This window comes from Diabrotica undecimpunctata, chromosome 3, assembly GCF_040954645.1.
Source record: "Diabrotica undecimpunctata isolate CICGRU chromosome 3, icDiaUnde3, whole genome shotgun sequence".
NCBI lineage: Eukaryota > Metazoa > Arthropoda > Insecta > Coleoptera > Chrysomelidae > Diabrotica > Diabrotica undecimpunctata.
This window is the reverse complement of record NC_092805.1, coordinates 76917669-76938131: the sequence shown is the minus strand read 5'-3', so window position 1 is coordinate 76938131 and position 20463 is coordinate 76917669. Positions and strand designations below refer to the sequence as shown.

At 34.6% G+C, this 20463-nt stretch overlaps 1 protein-coding gene across 7 annotated transcripts in view; it reads right to left on the bottom strand.

Moving 5' to 3' along the window:
• Positions 1 to 20463, bottom strand: part of LOC140436937 (uncharacterized) — a 257943-nt gene that overhangs the window by 146344 nt on the left and 91136 nt on the right. The window lies entirely within an intron of this gene.

Genomic DNA, 20463 nt, shown 5'->3' with positions numbered 1-20463 from the left:
TTTAAAAATAGTTTTATAATTTTAGGAATTTTAAAATTATCGACTTCAATAATTGTTGAGTAGCATATATTATAAATGTCAATATATATATATATATATATATATATATATATATATATATATATATATATATATATATATATATAAGCTTAATTTTCAAAGAACAGAAGTATAAAAGAAGAAGAATAAAATGTTTATAAATTTACCTTTATTTAGTATAGTATGCCCACGTTGTTTCAAATTAAAGCAAAGAAAAAATTACCAGCCTATTTCTCACCCCTATATAAAATCAACAAGTTGTTGCTTTTCAATGTGCAACGACTCTTTATCCTTCCACCACTCAATCAAGAAATGACATTTCGTTTAACTCCGACAAACAAGGCGGTAATTTCAAAAATGTTAACATACCAGGATACTACTACTAGTAATATGAGTTAACACAATATATTAAGTATGCCTACAAGTATGCTTAGTGTATATGGATGACATAATTATCTACTCACCCACTATTCATGATCACATGTCACGACTAACAGAAGTTTTTAAAAGGCTACGAAAATCAAATTTAAAAATACAGCCAGACAAGTGCGAATTTTTAAGAAAAGAAGTGGCATATTTGGGCCACCTTGTAACAGAAAATGATGTAAAAACAAATCCAGTTAAAATATCTTGCATCAAAAACTTCCCGGAACCAAAGAACACCAAAGAAATAAAATCATTCTTAGGCTTGGCCGGTTACTACAGAAGATTTATTCCAAATTTTGCCAAAATTTCTAAACCACTTACGAAACTACTTCAGAAAGACGTACCTTTTATTTTTAATTCTGATTGCAAAGAAGCCTTTAACGAACTCAAAAATATTTTAACTTCAGATCCAATACTTATATATCCCAATTTTGAGGAACCATTTTAACTAACAACTGACGCTAGTGCATTCGCGATTGGAGCCGTTCTATCGCAAGGCCCTATTGGAAAAGATTTACCCATAGCTTATGCCTCCAGAACATTATGCGGTGCCGAAACAAAATATTTGACTATAGAGAGAGAACTATTAGCTATCGTATGGGCAGTCAAACATTTTAGACCATATCTTTTTGGCCGAAAATTCACCCTTATTACCGATCATCGACCCCTTACATGGCTTTTCTCGATAAAAGATCCCGGAAGCCGATTAGCGCGTTGGCGCCTAAAACTCGAAGAATGCAATTATAAAATAGAACATCGCGCAGGAAAAATAAACAGAAATGCAGACGCCCTCTCAAGGATAAAGATTAACCATTTCAAGAATTTTGCAAACTTTCAATCAAAAATCTCATTACATGCATCGAATGAAGATGACACGGAAACTCAAGAAAACGAAGACGAAGAAAATATAGAAAAAATGTCTTCTACAGAACTAAGTCAATAATCGATTATTCTAAAATTGAAACATCGAATACGGACTTATTAGACAAATCCAACAAAAATATTGTTACATTTTTTTGGCAAAATAAACTTGAAGAACTCCACGAGAAAATAATGAATGACATATTCGAAGAAAACATGGAATATAGTAACCGAAGAATTAATATTGTACACAGCAAAACGGTAAAAGATCAAAAATATTTTATTATACCATTACCGTTTGATCCCGAACGAGTAATATCACACTTGTTTCTTGTACCTACTTTTTGCAAATAAAGATCAATTCGATGAATCAAAAATATATTGTGTCAAAAATAATCTCAAACTATCTATCCTAGAGATATTTTCTTATATTTTTGCTGACAAAGAATTAAAATTAAGAATCTGTCAAAATATAATTAAAACAGCCAGCGAAGACGAAATCCCTCAAATTTTAGATCATTACCATTGTGGTAAAAACAATTTACATCGAGGAATAAACGAAACTGTCAGAAGAATAAAGCAGAAATACAACTGGAAGAATTTAACAAAAGATGTAGAGAAATTTGTAAAAGCATGTGAAATTTGCCAAAAAGTTAAGATTTGCAGGAAAAACTTAAGTGGACCACTAGTCATAACAGAAACTCCAAAAACACCATTCGAAAGAATAAATATGGATATATTCGAATACCCTACTAGGAACTACGCTTTAACTATTCGTGACGAATTGACAAAATTCACGCAAGCCTATCCTTTGGAAGACAAAAAGGCAGTAACAGTAGTCAAGACACTCCTATTCTTTTTTCAACACTATGGAACACCACTAAGAATTCATTGTGACTGCGGTCGAGAATTCGAGAATGCTATAATCAAAGATCTATGCGAATTATACGACATTAAACTAACATTTTCTAGTGTTAACCATCCACAATCTAATGGATCTATACAAAGGTTTTATGCTACACTCTCAGAAATGATTAGAGCAAATCAAGCCGAGAACACAAACGATCATCCCTTCACTATACTTCCTTATGCAATAATATGCTATAACAACACAAAAAATAAGACCCACGGTTTCATACCATATGAACTTATATTTGGGCATACTGCAGGCCGACCACCAGAAACTCTATACAATCAAAAAACACTAATAAGTAAATTAATATATTCGAGACCTGAATAATCGCATGGAATATTTTTACAAAGTAGCCAGAGCAAAAACAGAAATACAGAAAGAAAAGGCGAAAGTAAGATTTGACGAGATATTTCAGAACGAAGACCTGATTTTAAAATTGGTGATAAAGTTTACGTAAAAGAATCCCAAATTAAATCAAAATCGGATAATATTTTTAATGGACCTTTCGAAATTCAAGAAGTTTTTACAAATTCCGCAATTATCCTTAACCCCAAAACCAACCAAACCTCGAAAGTAAATTTTGACAGGCCATATTTTGAATAATTTTCCTTTACAGATTCTATGGACTCCTTTCTATCGTCCAATCCCAAATTCTCCTCACTCCAATAATTATTAACACAATTGGAATATTTTTTCATGAAAATGGAACTATACGAACATCTAACGACAAATGGACTTTACTTGTTTACAAACAATTATTCCCTATCAAAACTACAATATCCAACAATGACAGAATTTTGGAAAACCTATTAGAAAAATTTATTAACGTGGATACACCGAGAAAACTTGCCTTTCAAGCCGAAGTACAGACATATATTAGTCTGCTAAAACAAATCTCAAACTCCGTTGATTTAAAATATAAAGAAATAACCTCTGACACAGTAACTTATAATAAACGCCTAAAACGCGGTTTAGTAAATGGTATTGGCACAATCTGGAAATTTATTACTGGAAATTTAGACGCCTCTGATGGCGAATACTTTAATAAATGTATAAATACGATAAATTCCGATGAAACTCAAATTGAAAATCTCCTAAAAAATCAAATATCTGTTACCACTTCAGTTATAAGAACTTGCAACACTACAATTCAAAAATTGCAAATAGACGAAGAAACTTTTAACAAAGACTTAAAAACTATCGAGACTACACTTCTGGACATTAATAATGACATTTCCTTTTACCAAGCACAATTACAAATACTCGATTTATGTGAGTCCTTAATGTAAAGCTACGTATTTTTAGAAAATTATTTAAATGATATACTAAATTCTATCACATTCTCTCGCCTGCAAATTCTACATAGTTCTATTATTTCGCCCATAGACTTAATGGACGCATTAAAAGAAATCTCACAGTCATTTCAAAATAACGTATTGCCTCTACCCACTTACATGTCAAATATAGCTCAGTATATTGACATAATAAAACTGCAAGCTTATCAGCTTGATTCAAAAATTGTTTTCGTTCTCGAAATTCCGTTAGTTGATCCCGAAATATTCACCTTGTATCAATTATATTCAATACCAATATTAGATAATCAAACTGGTTTTCATCATATACTTTCAACTGTTCATAAATACATAGCGCGAGATGATGATTCAATTTCATATGTCTTACCCATGGACACCGAAAAATGCAAACAAATCAGTCAAAACCAAAGAATGTGTACAGACATTCTTCCGTATCCGATAGACACAGATGCTGTATGTGAAGCCCAGCTTTTGAAACCTCTCAGCAACTTACCAAAGCTTGACAGATGTCCATGCTCTTGGCACAAGGTTACAATGTACAAGAAATTGACCGAAATTTATGGTTACTAACCATTCCTGATCCATTACCAGTAACAATGACATTAATAATGACATCTCCTTTTACCAAGCACAATTACAAATACTAGATTTATGTGAGTCCTTAATGGAAAGCTACGTATTTTTAGAAAATTATTTAAATGATATACTAAATTCTATCACATTCTCTCGCCTGCAAATTCTACATAGTTCTATTATTTCGCCCATAGACTTAATGGACGCATTAAAAGAAATCTCACAGTCATTTCAATCTTAAGAATCATAATCATAAGAATCTTAACTTAGTTAAGATTCTTGGCAACGAACGCAATCTTGTGATTAGTGTTAATAGCATGTTGAGCAAGAGCACAAGTATGCCTAGATAAGTTAATATCACTACGGTGTGTCGTAAGACGTCATCGTAGTGATCTCTATCCATGAGTACAGTGGCATTCCCTTTGTCACTGGTAAGAACTAGAAGATTAGTGTGGGTTTTTAAAAATAATTTTTGATGAAATAGTTTAATAAAATTTTTAAATTAATTGGATTCATAGAATTCTCATTAATTTCTCAGTTCCGAATTATTATGAACCTTGGACTGTTGGAAGTTGAATTAAATCTGCACCTGTGACTGGCTAGCCAGCCATAACTTAGACACTTTTTTGTTCTTTTTCTCCGAGCTATTCCCTGAAAAGTGGTGTTCTTAAACATCTTTTTCGTTCATTTAATGGTTCGTACAGACAAGGTTTTCGCCTACTTTTTTATATTTTTTAAACTTTCCGCCATATTGCATTGGCGGTTGGTAACTCGCCTTGTTGTGTGTCATGTTTTACCTTCAAGGACACTGTTTTTTTACATGATAGCTATGTGGATCTGAAATTTGCTTCCATTTGCCAGGTATCTCCTGTTAGCATTGAAAGCTTTTGTAGTAACTTCATTACACCTTTTATAATATTACTAATAAACTCTTAATCTTTTCAATAATGTTACCTAAAGTAAAAATTAAATTAAATTAATATCAAATTGTTGGAAGTGTGATCTTATGATCTTGTTAGTTCTCGGCAAATACTTATTTTTTACATACTTTTTTAAATTACATGTACAATAACCACATAGTCTTTTGCTGTGCTATGTTTGAATCAAATTCTAAACTGTATCTAGTTTCAATTTATTGTTTATACAACTAATTATTGATGTCTATTATCTTAATAGCCTCTTAATAGTCTTTTTAAATGCGAGAAAAGCGAAATGTGGGAAGACGAAGAATATCCTGGCTTAAGAACTTAAGGGAATGGTTTGAATGCAGTAGTGCAGAACTTTTCAGAGCGGCAATCAACAGAGTCCGCATAGCCATGATGATTTCCAACCTTCGATAGAAGATGGAACTTAAAGAAGAACTTCTTTACATTTTACACCATTGACTGCTACATACTATGGATGTTTGGTTTTTCATATTGTGCTTTTTAGATGAACTGATGATGCTTTCTGATTAGAGAGCGAAACGTCTTCAATAAATAGATGAAGTAGCCAACTTCTTTGTTTTTTTTCTCAACCTTTTGACCTAAAAACCCACCACTCTTCGAGTAATCCTTATAAAGGATTATATATATATATATATATATATATATATATATATATATATATATATATATATATATATATATGGTGTAGCGGGTAGGTACTCCTCCACAATCCCAGTGGAGGATAGACTTACTTCAGGGATGCGACCCTGCCCTACGCGAGCCTTGATTGTCTCTCAACTCTTATGGAGAGAAATCATGTACTAACCCCATTCCTACCCAATACCTACTATCCTACCAATTTCCCAAACCAACTCAATGGTAACTGGCAAAAGCCATTGTACGACAACACTTGCCCCTTACCAACCCGACCTGAGGCAGCGTGGTAAGGTATGCCTCACGACCCCTTATGAATAAAGGAAATAGAAAGTCGCAGCGCTCATTCTCCGTAGGCCCAACTGACCCCGAGAATGGGTAGTTCTCGGGAACCAGTCAGGAGGGCAGAGGGTACTAAGAATCTGCGGAGTCTAAACCACTACCCAGCCAGAACAACAACACTATACGTAGCGACTTATAACTGCAGGTCGTTAGCGAACCAGGCAAGACTCATAGAGTTAGAAAATGAAGCAGTCAATATTAAATGGGACGTCATCGGAATAAGCGAAGTAAGACGGAAGGACGAAGAGTTAATAGAACTTGAATCGGGCAACATCCTCTATCACAAAGAAATAGAAAATGGACGAACAAGTGGAGTGGGGTTCCTAATTAATAAGAAATGGAAGGATAGGATAGTCGACATAGCAAGCACCTCAGACAGAGTAGCTAGTCTAAGACTATCCAGAAGATACACCATCCAAATTGTGCAAGTATATGCACCAACCATATCCCACTCCGATGAGGAAATAGAGGAATTCTACAATGAAATAACTGAGGTGCTTAACAAGAACAAAAGCCAATTTAAGTATCTAGTCGGGGACTTTAATGCCAAAGTGGGTAAACAATCAAATTAAGAACAATGTGTCGGCAACTTTGGCATTAGAGAAAGAAATGAAAGGGGAGAGAGACTGGTTTAATACGCACATTACCAGAACCTCTCAATCGCCAATACCTATTTCAAGAAGAACCTCAATAGGAAATGGACATGGGTAGCTCCAAATGCAACTACCAAGAACGAAATAGATTTCATCCTAACTAATAAGCTGAAAACCATAAAGGATGTAAGTGTGCTCAACAAATTCCGAACAGGTAGTGATCACAGACTAATTAGGTTTCGGGTCGTTCTAAACACTAAACTAGAAAGAATGAAATTACTCCAGAAACCAACTGCAGGGGTAAATATCACTAACCTAAGCAACAACTCGGAACGCTATCAAAATTTAATTCAAGAAAAATTACAAGACCCAACGAATAACACACACTTAATGGAAACAATGTTAAATTGCGCCAAAGAAGTTGGAGGATTACAAGCACACAACAGCAATAGAAAACTTTCAGATGAAACAACAGCTCTCCTGAAACAACAAAGAGAAATGAAAATCAACTCCAATATTAATAGAATTGAATATACCGAACTGTGCAAAGCAATACGGAAAAAGATCGCAGAAGATATAAAAACCTACAATGAACGACTTGTACAAAATACAATCGAGAACCGTAAAAGCTATAGGAAAACCAAGAGTAAGTTGGCAATCGGTAGAAAGTAAATATTATCATTGGGAAACAACAACGAAAGGATCACAAATGGGAATGAAATAATAGCACATGTAACCGAATTCTACGAGGGTCTATATAAAGCTCCGGAAGTACAAGAAATAGGCGAAGAAGAAATTGCGGTTCAAGAAGATGTACCAGATGTTCTTGTGGATGAGGTAGAGGCAGCTCTTAAGAGCATGAAGAACGGCAAGGCAGCCGGTAATGACGGTGTTACAGCCGACCTTCTAAAGATTGCTGGTAAAACAACTTGGAAAATCCTGACAAAAATATACACAGACTGCTTAAAATCGAGACATATTCCGAAAAAGTGGAATTCAGCCAACATAATCCTCATTCACAAGAAAGGTAGCAAGGAAGACATTAGAAATTATAGACCGATCAGCTTGCTGCCTGTGATATACAAGGTATTCACCAAAATCATTAACAACAGAATACAGAACACACTTGACGCTGCACAACCCCGAGAGCAAGCAGGCTTGAGAAGTGGCTTCAGCATAATGGATCATATTCAAACATTAAGAAAAGTAATGAGCAGAACAAAAGAATATGATCTACCACTGGCGCTAGCATTCATAGACTTCGAGAAGACATTTGACTCCGTATACCCAAGAGCAGTCATAGAAGCTCTTGTCGACCAAGGAGTAGATAAACCATATGTCGAAACGCTAGCAAATATATACAAAGAGGCCACAGCTAGAGTAAGCATATATGAAAATACCCCAGATTTTCCCAACATCATATCCCCTAAGCTCTTCACTGCAACCTTAGAACATATCTTCCGGAAATTAGACTGGAACAACCAAGGTCTATGTATAGATGGAGAATACCTAAACCATCTTAGATTCGCTGATGACATCATTCTAATTGCTAGAAGTCCTGAAGAATTACAACTACAAATTAATGACCTTAATACAGCCAGCAATGAGGTAGGCCTAAAAATGAACCTAGCAAAGACCAAAATAATGTGCAGTGATCTGATCGCCAACGTGGAAATAAAAATTAATGAAACCTCGCTAGAAGTAGTAGACGAATACATATATCTGGAACAGCTCATACTTAAATCGGGATCACTACTTCCGGAAATCAACAGACGAATAAAACAAGCGTGATCAGCATTCGGACGAAATTCCATAGTCTTCAAGTCCAAAATGCCACTATACCTCAAGAAGAGAGTATTTGATCAATGCATATTACCCGTCTTGACATATGGATGTGAAACTTGGATATTAAAGAGAGAAATAACGTCGAAACTCCAAGTAACTCAAAGAGCAATGGAAAGATGTATGCTAGGAATAACAAAGAGGGATCGTAAAAGAATTTAATGGATACGGAGGCAAACCCAGATGACTGATGTAATCCAAAGAATAAAATCCCTGAAATGGCAATGGGCAGGACATATAACAAGAAGAACAGACAACAGATGGACCACTAGAACAACTATGTGGTACCCCAGGAACGCTAAGAGACCAAAGAGGCGCCCGAATCTCAGATGGGATTATGATATAAGAAAATTAACAGGAACAACGTGGTCTCGAATAGCACAAGATAGAAAAATATGGGCGCAAATGAGCGCAAATTATAAGAACAACGAATAACTAAGACATCGTCGAATAATAATAAGAACATAGAATAACATTGAAATAATATAAACCACCAACAAGAAAAGCTTATTCATTACGTCAGTCTCATTACTTAAGGAATGTTATATCAAAACTGAGCAAATTATTAGATCACAAGTTGTTAAAGAAGTAGAAAATATCTGTATTACTACTGACCTTTGGACATATGGAGTAACTGAGAGTTACATCGCATTAACAGGACAATATTTAACCGAAAATTTAGAATTTAAAACGATTTTATTAGGCTGCTGCCATTTTTCTGGAAACCATAATTCAGAAAACATCGCTTTTGAAATTAGTGAAATATTATCAGTGGGGTCTAAAACGAAAAGTAAATTTTGCAGTAACTGATAATGCCTCAAATATGGTCAAAACTATTAAAGATGTTTTGGAATGAAAACATTTAAATTGTTTTGCTCATACGTTAAATTTATTGGTGGAGGACGCACTTGAATGCTGTCGTGTACAAGTAGATAAAATAAAAAGTCTTTTTTCGACAATTCGGCAAAAACACATTTCAAAAAAAGTACCTTATCTTCAGAAAGGCTTATAAGGTATCAATTACAACATAACAAAGTTTCCAAACGGCCAATCCAAGACGTGGAAACTAGGTAGAACTTCACCTATTACATGTTAAAAAGAATGACCGAATTAAAAGAGGCAATCCGTTCCACATTGGTATTAGTTAATACAGACTTAGACTTAGACCAAATCTAAATAATGAAGACTGGATTATGTGTTCTCAACTTTCCCAAATTTTACGGCCTTTTAAAGAAATAACAAGTACAATGAGTGGCCAAAAATACTTGAAGGGTAGTTCAGTGATTGTTATGGTACGCTGCCTGCAAGAATCTTGCAATAAAATTTTAGCAAACGTTAACCTTACATCCATAGTGTCCGACGTAGTACAATTACTAATATCGGGTTTAGCAAAAAGATTTAGAGGGATAGAACAGAGTGGCACATTGTCATTATGTACATTTATGGATTCACGATTTAAAGTGCAGGGATTTTCTGATAAAAATATAGATAAAAAAACAAAAGAAAGAGTTAAGAAACTGGTTATTTCTATAAAAAAAGAAAAAGAAGATTGTACTATTGAAAATCAACCAGTACAAGAAAAAGAAACCGATAAAGATGACTTAAGTCCATGGTGTAATTAATTGGACATGACTCATCTAAACGTACACCTGTATCGAGAGTCCATTACAATGGTGGAAAAACTATCGCCATGTATATCCTAACTTAACCACTATATTCATAAAGTATTTTAAATGTGAACACATGTTCAAAATCAAATCAAAATCAAACGTTAGAGAGCAGTGCAAAATTCAATATATTGTAAGATGGGGAAGGCAGCGTAAAAGGATGTGGTACAGTGATGTAAGACGAATGGATGAGAATAGACTCCCAAAAATTGCCCTAGAAAATAACCCGCCCGGTTCAAGACCTCCAGGAAGACCAGTTAAAAGATGGAGGGATAGTTGGCAATGTACCTCCCAGGAAATTAACCAGAGGCAGCTTCAGAAGTAAATAGATCAAAAGATCTCCAAGAAGTAGAAGAAGAGAAGAAGAGTTTATTTTTCAAGTTATAATAAATGTATCCTTCAGTAGTTTCTTTCACTTCAATAAATATACACATAAACGATAATAGTCATTATGTTTATTTATGTAGGTATTCTCTTACTTGAAACTACTGTTAAACAATATAGTTACTTGTTTACAAAATCGGTTTTAAGAGCTGTAGGCGCAAAATTTCAGGCCAATGCTTTTTAAATGCATTCATTTTTTCGAATCCTGAGAAAACTAACAAATATTTTCGAAAAATTTAAACGCAGAATGAAAGATTACATTGTTACCGAGAGCCGAAAGTCCCTTAGAATAAACAAGAAGTTTTTTTGAATGAGATATTTGAAATTCAAAATCACACTAAATTTTCTCTATTTTTCACCCCTGTAACTTATTAAAATAAACATTATGGAAGTTTTCAGGCAATTTCGGCCCTCGGTAATAATGTATTCTTTCATTCTGCGTTTAAATTTTCCAAAAATATGTATTAGTTTTCTCAGGATTCGAAAAAAAAAGAATGCATTTAAAAAGCATTGACCCATATCTACTCGTTCTCGTTACCTGTGTCCCTACTTTGATTCGAGGCTTTGACCACGCGACACGAGATGTTGCCAAATAATTCTGTATGAAGTTTGTGGCGTTATATGCAGTTTATTATTTTTATTAGAAATAAGGTACAATCTGACTTTAAAATAAGCTTATTTTGATGTTTAGATTTTTAATTCGGAAATCGTACTTAAAATACGAATCATTAATAAATTTTATTTATATAAAACGATTTCGGAAGTGGAAATCAAATTGTTATACATATTACACTTATTGTAAAGTAAAATTGTGGCATATTCCCAATAAAAAATAGTAAGCTGCCATTTAAATCCATTTCGCCCAAATTTTGTTATCTTAGAACATTGTTCAAATGCTAAAAAGACAACAGGTCAAATAAAACCAATAAGCTTGGCAACATTGAATTTCCCCTTTTCTATTATTTCCACTCATGTATTTTCGGCGATATTTAAAGGGCGGACCTAATATACCTCTCTTTTTAAACATGTGTTTCTCACTCCATCTCACGTAAGGTCAATACCGACCATAAACTTTTACCTACACTGTATAGTCCTTTTCTAGACATGCGTGTCAGTTATTAAGAACCTTCTGCTATAGAAAAGATATTGCCAGTAATCGTTTTTTGAATTACTACTCGTGCCATCCCACGAGGTTCAAACCTAACATACTCCAATGTATTAGTTTGAGAGTTCACAGATTGACACATGCTCTTCACAGAATGGATTTCCTCCTAATGTAAAAAGATATTCAGTTACAAAACTCATATCCTCTACGTCTCATTAACAAATATTTGTTTACTGTTTCATACCGGAGACATTCACCAACTTTAGCTGATGCTGGAGAATCAGATGTTTTATTATTACATACAAATAGTCCATCCGTAGCTATCTCTCAGAGTTCTTTCACAACATCTAACATTTATTGCTTTTTACCTTTTTTTCCACAATTTACTTACAACATTTCGAAACTTCTCCGGATTGTGTCTGTAAAGATTGAGATAGAGAATGTTAGGTCCATAGAAAAGTTATTCTTCAACACTAAGGCTCCCTTATCTAAACAAGATAAAACTAATGTAGTCTATAGGGTCCTTTGTCGTGATTGTGAATTGTCGTATATTGGACAAACTGGTCGTTCCTTAAAAGGACGCCTTATTTTTAATCGAAGGATATCAATTGTTTTAAACACACGTGTGCCTTATCCACACACGTTTTGTCAACAAACCACCAGACTGATTTTGAGAGTACAGAAATTTTAGAAACTAATAATAATTATTTCAAAAGAACGTTCCTTGAGATGTGTCACATACTCAATCAGCCTTCAACTATAAACAGACGTAATGATATTGACCATCTCAGTAAAATTTATCATTCATTCATTTTACACAACAAATAACTGTCAGGTTTTTCTTTATTCTGGGAATTTGTTTTTGTAAGTTGGTGGCCCACTTTTTTCGTTCCATTACTTTTGCTTCATATTTGTTAGGGTTTAAAGAATACCGTAGATCATCCTGTCTTTAGCAGCCAGCTTGGTTTTATTATCTCAACTGTCATTTGTTTTTGGGATAGTCGCCTTAAGATTGCCTAGGATCATCTGTTAAGTCACATTTAACTATTAAAAAGTTTTTACATCTGAGAATAGTTTCATCGCCTTATGCCAGACAGCATGTAATACCTTCTTATTATTTGGATGAGTTTAATATCTAAATTGCCAAACTTTGTGTGTCACATTCTTCAACTGTAGTGATTTCGAAAAATCACTAGTTTGATTACATCAATTTACTTTAACGTATAGTACTCATATGTAACATATAGTTACATATGAGATATCGTAGGGCACTATGTATAAAAATAGTTTAACTAAAAGACAAATTTTGATTTATTTACTTAAAGAAGGCCTCTGGCTGAGTACAAAATAAACAACTGATCTAATCTTAACTGCGACATAGAAAATGAAACTGAATTGCGACCAATATATTCAGAGAGAAAAAATAAACAAGGCGACTACCAAAACGGCACTACACAGTATCTTCATTATTAATAAACGTATAGCAACATACGAGATATCCTAGGCCACTATAGATAAAAATATATTAACTACAAAATAAATTTTGATTTATTGACTTAAATAAGGCCTCTGGCTGAATACAACTGATCGAATAGTAACATGCCGCATAGCAAATGAAGGAAGAGGATATAACGAATATATGCAGATACAAAAAACAAACAAGGCGACTATCAAAAGGGCACTACACAGTACCTTCATTATTAATTAACGTATAGCAACATACAATTTATCATAGGGCACTCTGGATAAAAATAGATTTACTATAAGAAAAGTTTTGATTTATTGTTTTAAAAAAAGCCTCTGGCTGTATACTAAATAAACAACTACTCGAATCATAACATGGCAAAAAAACAAACAAGGCACCTATTTAAGGAGCCCTACACATTATTAATGAATGTATAACGACATAGAAGATATCATATGGCACTATGGATAAGAATAAATTTATCATTAGACATATTTTGATTTATTGACTTACAGAAGGCTTCAGGCTGAGGACAAAATAAACAACTGATCGAATCCTAACATGCAACATAGCGAATAAAAGGGAAAAATATAACGAATATATTTAGATAGAAAAAACAAACAGAGACTACCAAAACGGCACTACACATAGTCTGCGTTATTATTGACCGTATAGCGACATATTACATGACACTTTGGATGACAATAGCCATATTTGTTTTATATATAAAGCATAATGTAAATATAAAGTAAATTTGCTTTATTGACCTGAAAAGGGCGTCTGACTAATTACAAAATAAACAATTAGCCTAATACTAGCATATGACATACCCCATCACACGACGTGAGACATATAGTACATATAATGTATATAACGTGCCATTATTATTGTTATATATATATTAGGTAAGAAGCTCAAATTAAATCGAAACGCAACCATTTTCGTATATTTATCGTCCTTACTCGACGCAATGAGTACAAGAAAGATGGTAATTTATATGGGTAAATTGTTGATGCATAGTGGAATATAAATATTCCCAGCATCGCTCTTAATGGCTTGATTAAGCGTGAGTATACAATTTACTTTAATTGCTATCGACACATTTAACTTCATCTTTCATCACTAGATGTCTCTAGTAGCATACTCTGGTAATTGTTTTTTCTATAATTGCCAGAGTAGTCGGTGCGTTTTGGTTTAGTTTGAGTTTTCTTACAAGCTCTCTCTGATGACGGGAAGACCCAGAAACACGTGTCAGGGAGTGGTAAGAAGCTCAAATTAAATCGAAACGCAACCATTTTCGTATATTTATCGTCCTTACTCGACGCAATGAGTACAAAAAAGATGGTAATTTATATGGGTAAATTGTTGATGCATAGTGGAATATAAATATTCCCAGCTTCGCTCTTAATGGCTTGATTAAGCGTGAGTATACAATTTACTTTAATTGCTATCGACACATTTAACTCCATCTTTCATCACTAGATGTCTCTAGTAGCATACTCTGGTAATTGTTTTTTCTATAATTGCCAGAGTAGTCGGTGCGTTTTGGTTTAGTTTGAGTTTTCTTACAAGCTCTCTCTGATGACGGGAAGACCCAGAAACACGTGTCAGTGAGTGGTAAAAAGCTCAAATTAAATCGAAACGCAACCATTTTCATATATTTATCGTCCTTACTCGACGCAATGAGTACAAGAAAGATGGTAATTTATATGGGTAAATTGTTGATGCATAGTGGAATATAAATATTCCCAGCATCGCTCTTAATGGCTTGATTAAGCGTGAGTATACAATTTACTTTAATTGCTATCGACACATTTAACTTCATCTTTCATCACTAGATGTCTCTAGTAGCATACTCTGGTAATTGTTTTTTCTATAATTGCCAGAGTAGTCGGTGCGTTTTGGTTTAGTTTGAGTTTTCTTACAAGCTCTCTCTGATGACGGGAAGACCCAGAAACACGTGTCAGGGAGTGGTAAGAAGCTCAAATTAAATCGAAACGCAACCATTTTCGTATATATATATATATATATATATATATATATATTATATATAAATATATATATATATATATATATATATATATATATATATATATATATATATATATATATATATATATATATATATATATGTTCGGAAAGATTTCCGCGGTTAGTACAATTAAACCTAGAGCCAAGACCAATATTATTATAAAAATTAATATTAAACTCACCAGTCTTCCGGGTTGAACCGCGTCGATATCCATTTTGCCGAGCTTTCGACATCCTCTCTGATGTCTTCCTCAGAGCTTCCGAGGTCTCAGTCTCCCGACTTCTAGTTCACTCACTAGTTCACTACTACGACTGGGACCAGGGGACGGTTCATTTATACCGTCGATGGTGACGTGGCCTAGGTGGGGGTTAGGGTGGGGATTGGCGCGAGAGTTGGCGCGAACATTTCCGACAGTGGGATTTTGATTCGAAGATGGAGGGGGCGATATTTTGTTTATGAGAGGTCTCCATGTAGAAGGTAACCGTATGGCGTCATCTCTTTTATTAAGGCAATTTGGTCTTTTTTCTATTTCTATGGCTTCTCGGATAATTCTTGGTTTATAAAAGCGGATGGGGGCTATGGTTCTGGAGTTTTCGAAATCAATTTTGTGGCCTGTATGAAGATGGTGTTGACCGAGAGCTGAAATTGAATCGGAATTGCGAACAGAAATGGAATGTTCATAAATCCTATTTTGAATTCTACGATTTGTTTGGCCTATATAGGATCGGGGACAGTCTGCACAAGGAATTTCATAAACTCCGTGCTGTTCGTTTGGAATATTGTCTTTGATTGATCGAACAAGAGATGAAAGTTTTTGTTGGGTGCAAGTAGATCCGCTGAGCTTTCTTGTTTAAAACAAGCCCTCATCCAAAATGGCTACCGCGAAAATCACATCAATAGGAGCATCCACAGACATCAATCTCCCACTCAATCTCAATCCAAAGACTCAGACCCTTATCATACGAAAGCGTTTCTTCCTTACATCAAAGGTGTCACTGACAAAATCGACAAAATTCTTAAACCAAGAGGAATAAAAACAATATTTACCCCCCAACAAAAACTTTCATCTCTTGTTCGATCAATCAAAGACAATATTCCAAACGAACAGCACGGAGTTTATGAAATTCCTTGTGCAGACTGTCCCCGATCCTATATAGGCCAAACAAATCGTAGAATTCAAAATAGGATTTATGAACATTCCATTTCTGTTCGCAATTCCGATTCAATTTCAGCTCTCGGTCAACACCATCTTCATACAGGTCACAAAATTGATTTCGAAAACTCCAGAACCATAGCCCCCATCCGCTTTTATAAACCAAGAATTATCCGAGAAGCCATAGAAATAGAAAAAAGACCAAATTGCCTTAATAAAAGAGATGACGCCATACGGTTACCTTCTACATGGAGACCTCTCATAAACAAAATATCGCCCCCTCCATCTTCGAATCAAAATCCCACTGTCGGAAATGTTCGCGCCAACTCTCGCGCCAATCCCCACCCTAACCCCCACCTAGGCCACGTCACCATCGACGGTATAAATGAACCGTCCCCTGGTCCCAGTCGTAGTAGTGAACTAGTGAGTGAACTAGAAGTGACTAGTGAGTGTAGTAGTGTCTGGGGGCTCGGGAGACTGAGACCTCGGAAGCCCTGAGGAAGACATCAGAGAGGATGTCGAAAGCTCGGCAAAATGGATATCGACGCGGTTCAACCCGGAAGACTGGTGAGTTTAATATTAATTTTTATAATAATATTGGTCTTGGCTCTAGATTTAATATATATATATATATATATATATATATATATATATATATATATATATATATATATATATATATATATATATATATATATATATAATATATATATATATATATATATATATATATATATATATATAATATATATATATATATATATATATATAAATATAATTTTATTGTATAGTAATGCTACTACAGATAAAATCTACGCATTGAAATCTTAATATTACCCACTCTGTGCACCTATCGCAGACAAAGAATAGGAAAGTAGTACTAAAACAAAGTCTAAAGGATTAAAATTGTAAAAGGGAATCTGAATTATAAAATTAGACAAAACACAGTAGAAAACTACACAATAATTAAGAACTCGTAATTATACAGTAGTTCCTAGCTCAAGTTTTCCAAAGTCTACAGAAAAAAATGGATAAAACTAAATAGACCAGGTGATTACTAAACTGAGGCTCTAAATTAATTAATTAATAGGGCCCTCTGAAAACTTTATGTAGGACAGACTGATCGGGGCACTCTCTTAACGCCACAACGGCACATCCCAATGGCATGGGGAACATGCATATAGATGTGCAAGACAGGTACGAATAATATCTAGCCAAATAATTATCCACGAGTCAACTACGAATATGAATTTAGGCAGCAGTAATGTCATTACTGTTTCGAGGCTGGTGTAAAGATCTCTAGCGGATTAAACATCAGACACTCACGAAAGACAATCACTGGACATAATGCTGCGATACGGAAAACAAGGAGAAACTAGACATTAATCCTTTTCAGGACAACCATTGACGACGAACGAGAAACACGTAGCTTCAAGTCTATCGGAGACCTTAGATGATCAAAGAATTTAAGGAAGCTCCACGATGAAAGTTAGAAACCATACGAAAGTGAACATGTTCAAAATCATTAATATTTGAATATGGAAAATTATGAGTAGAGTTAGAAAAATAGAAGTGCGATGAACTCAAGAGCTGAGAGACTCGATATAAAAATCAAGCAATTCTATTTAGATCTGTAAACGCTAGAATTCTTTATGAATCAAAATAAAATCACAAGTGGTAGAATATCACGCAGGATAAATAAAATAACTCGGGACGTATATGTATAATTCTGCCACCAAAAAAATTAGAAATCTTAAATATATGGTTTAAATTACCCTCCAGACGCCTCTATACTTGAAAATCCTCCGATTACTTACAGAACTATTTAGTGTGACGCAAAAACTATATTTATACTAGTCGAAAAGCGATATGCAAATGCCTTCGAGAAAAGCATTAGGACTAAATACGCATAAACCCATATGCTAAAGTGCATACATTATGGTGTAAACACATTAAATAAAATCAAAGAAAATATCAACCAGAAATAATGAGAAGAAAAAAATGAAATCGACAGCTTATGAGGTGAAACTTAAGATGCCTTAAAAACCACAGAGGATCAACATCTGAAAACAATGGGCAAAACGGTGAAAAAAGAGTGGATGACCAACGAAATTTTCGAATTAATATATCAAGGGAGCACATATAAAAAAAGAAATCAAACAGAATACACAAAGTAAATAATAAAATATAAAATCAAATAAGGCAAAGAGGCATAAATAAAAAAATGTATTGAAGTAGCTAGTAAGCTACAAAACAAACGTGATCTATTTAACATGTGCAAGAAAATAAGCAAAGCAATAAAGGAAACACTAATAATATCGCATAACACAACTATGACAACACGACAAGTTAATAATAATTAATCAAGCAAAAGAACAAGGAGTCTACACCAATTATATAGAGACTATTGTCTGACTAAGTGACAATAACACGATCCAGTAAGAAAACGTGAACCTAACCCATATATAAAAAGAAATCGAAACTGACAAAGCACCACGACCAGAGAGAATATACTCAGAAATTTAAAAACTTTTAAATACACATAATATTTATAGACGTACTAGAACAGCTTTTCAACAAAATATATCAAGCAGAACTACCAAAAGAGTGGCTAAAATCAATTTTAATCCTTAACCAATATCTAAAAATCATACTGAAAATGCGATAAGCATGGAACATTGTTTTAGGCTAGGTAGTGGGACCAAAGAATTGTTGTTTAGTCTATCTGTTCTCCTACAAATAGCAGAGATCGGAGGAAGGAAATGTATATTTGCCTTGTGGATTGCGCAAAAGCTTTTAACTGTGACCACCATTCTGGGCTAATGGAAATTCTAGATGCAAAACGACTAGCTTACAACTACATACAAACTTTATTTTATCTATATAGGCACCAAGTGGCGTCACTGCGACTGGAAATTGGCCTAACAACGAAAACGCCCATTACCTGTGATTAAACAGGACTCAATTCAAGTACACTACTGAGAACGACACAAAATATCCCTTGAGAGAGACAGCTCTTAAAGATGAAAAATAGTAATGCATAATGTTAATAAATGTATATCATAGGGTAGATTCAGCTTCAAACTATAACTAGTGAGTATTCCTGAGGGTAATAAGTATAGAAAATATAAACAAAATACCCATTACCCATATGAATCCATTAAAGAACTGTAACATCATTAAAACATCTAAAAAATCACTAAATAAAAGAAAAGATTGGAAAAGATACAACAGAACACATCCAGTGACTTGTTCTGTCTTTTCGTGTCATGAGTCTCCTGTACGCCGTTATCTCTACCGCCTAGCTCTAGACTGGTGCAAAATAGAGGACGATCGACTGTACAACACCGTGTAAGACCCTCCTCCTTTCGGATTTGGGTCGCCCAATGTTGGGCATCACCCTCGCCAACGCAGCCGCACTATTCGCAGCCTTTCAGGCCACCTACTGCAAGTGCTCCCCCCATTTTGCATTCTGGTGCAATGTCACTCCTAGCTACTTTACGTGTTTTTTGGGTGTTAGACATGCTCCCGCACATTATAATTCAACACTTTGCCTATTCCTTTTCCCCTTCAGAATGATGGCTTCGGTTTTCTCTGCCGCAAGTTTCAGTCCGTGCTGCGTCTCCATTTCTTTACGACGCGACCTGCGTACCCAACCAGGTATTTGAGATTTGGCTCATCTCGAGCCGCTATCAGTACAGCGAGGTCATCAGCGAATGCGAAGGGGGTTGTACCCTCTCCGTATTCACAGTTCATAACCCCGTTATATGCCAGGTTTCACAGATCCCTGGGGAGTGGCAAAACGGTCACAGAGCTCTATTAGGCCGAATTATTATTATATTTATTATATACATATACATATTTTTTAGATTTGACCTCGTGTGACTTCTTTTTGTTTCCAAATTTGAAAAATGCACTCGCCGGGCAGAAATTTAAGTCGAAACAGGAGGTCATCGACGCCACGGAAGTCTATTTTGCCAACCTCGAGAAAACGTATTTTTCAGACGGGTTAAAGAAGTTGTAGCATCGCCAAGTCAAGTATATTGAGCTAAAAATAGACTATGTTGAGGAATAAATCGCCACTGTTCCAAAAATTTTCGTTTTTATTTTATAGGCTAAGTACTTATTAGACCTAGTACACTACAATTGACCACCCTTAAAGGTTAGAACAATAA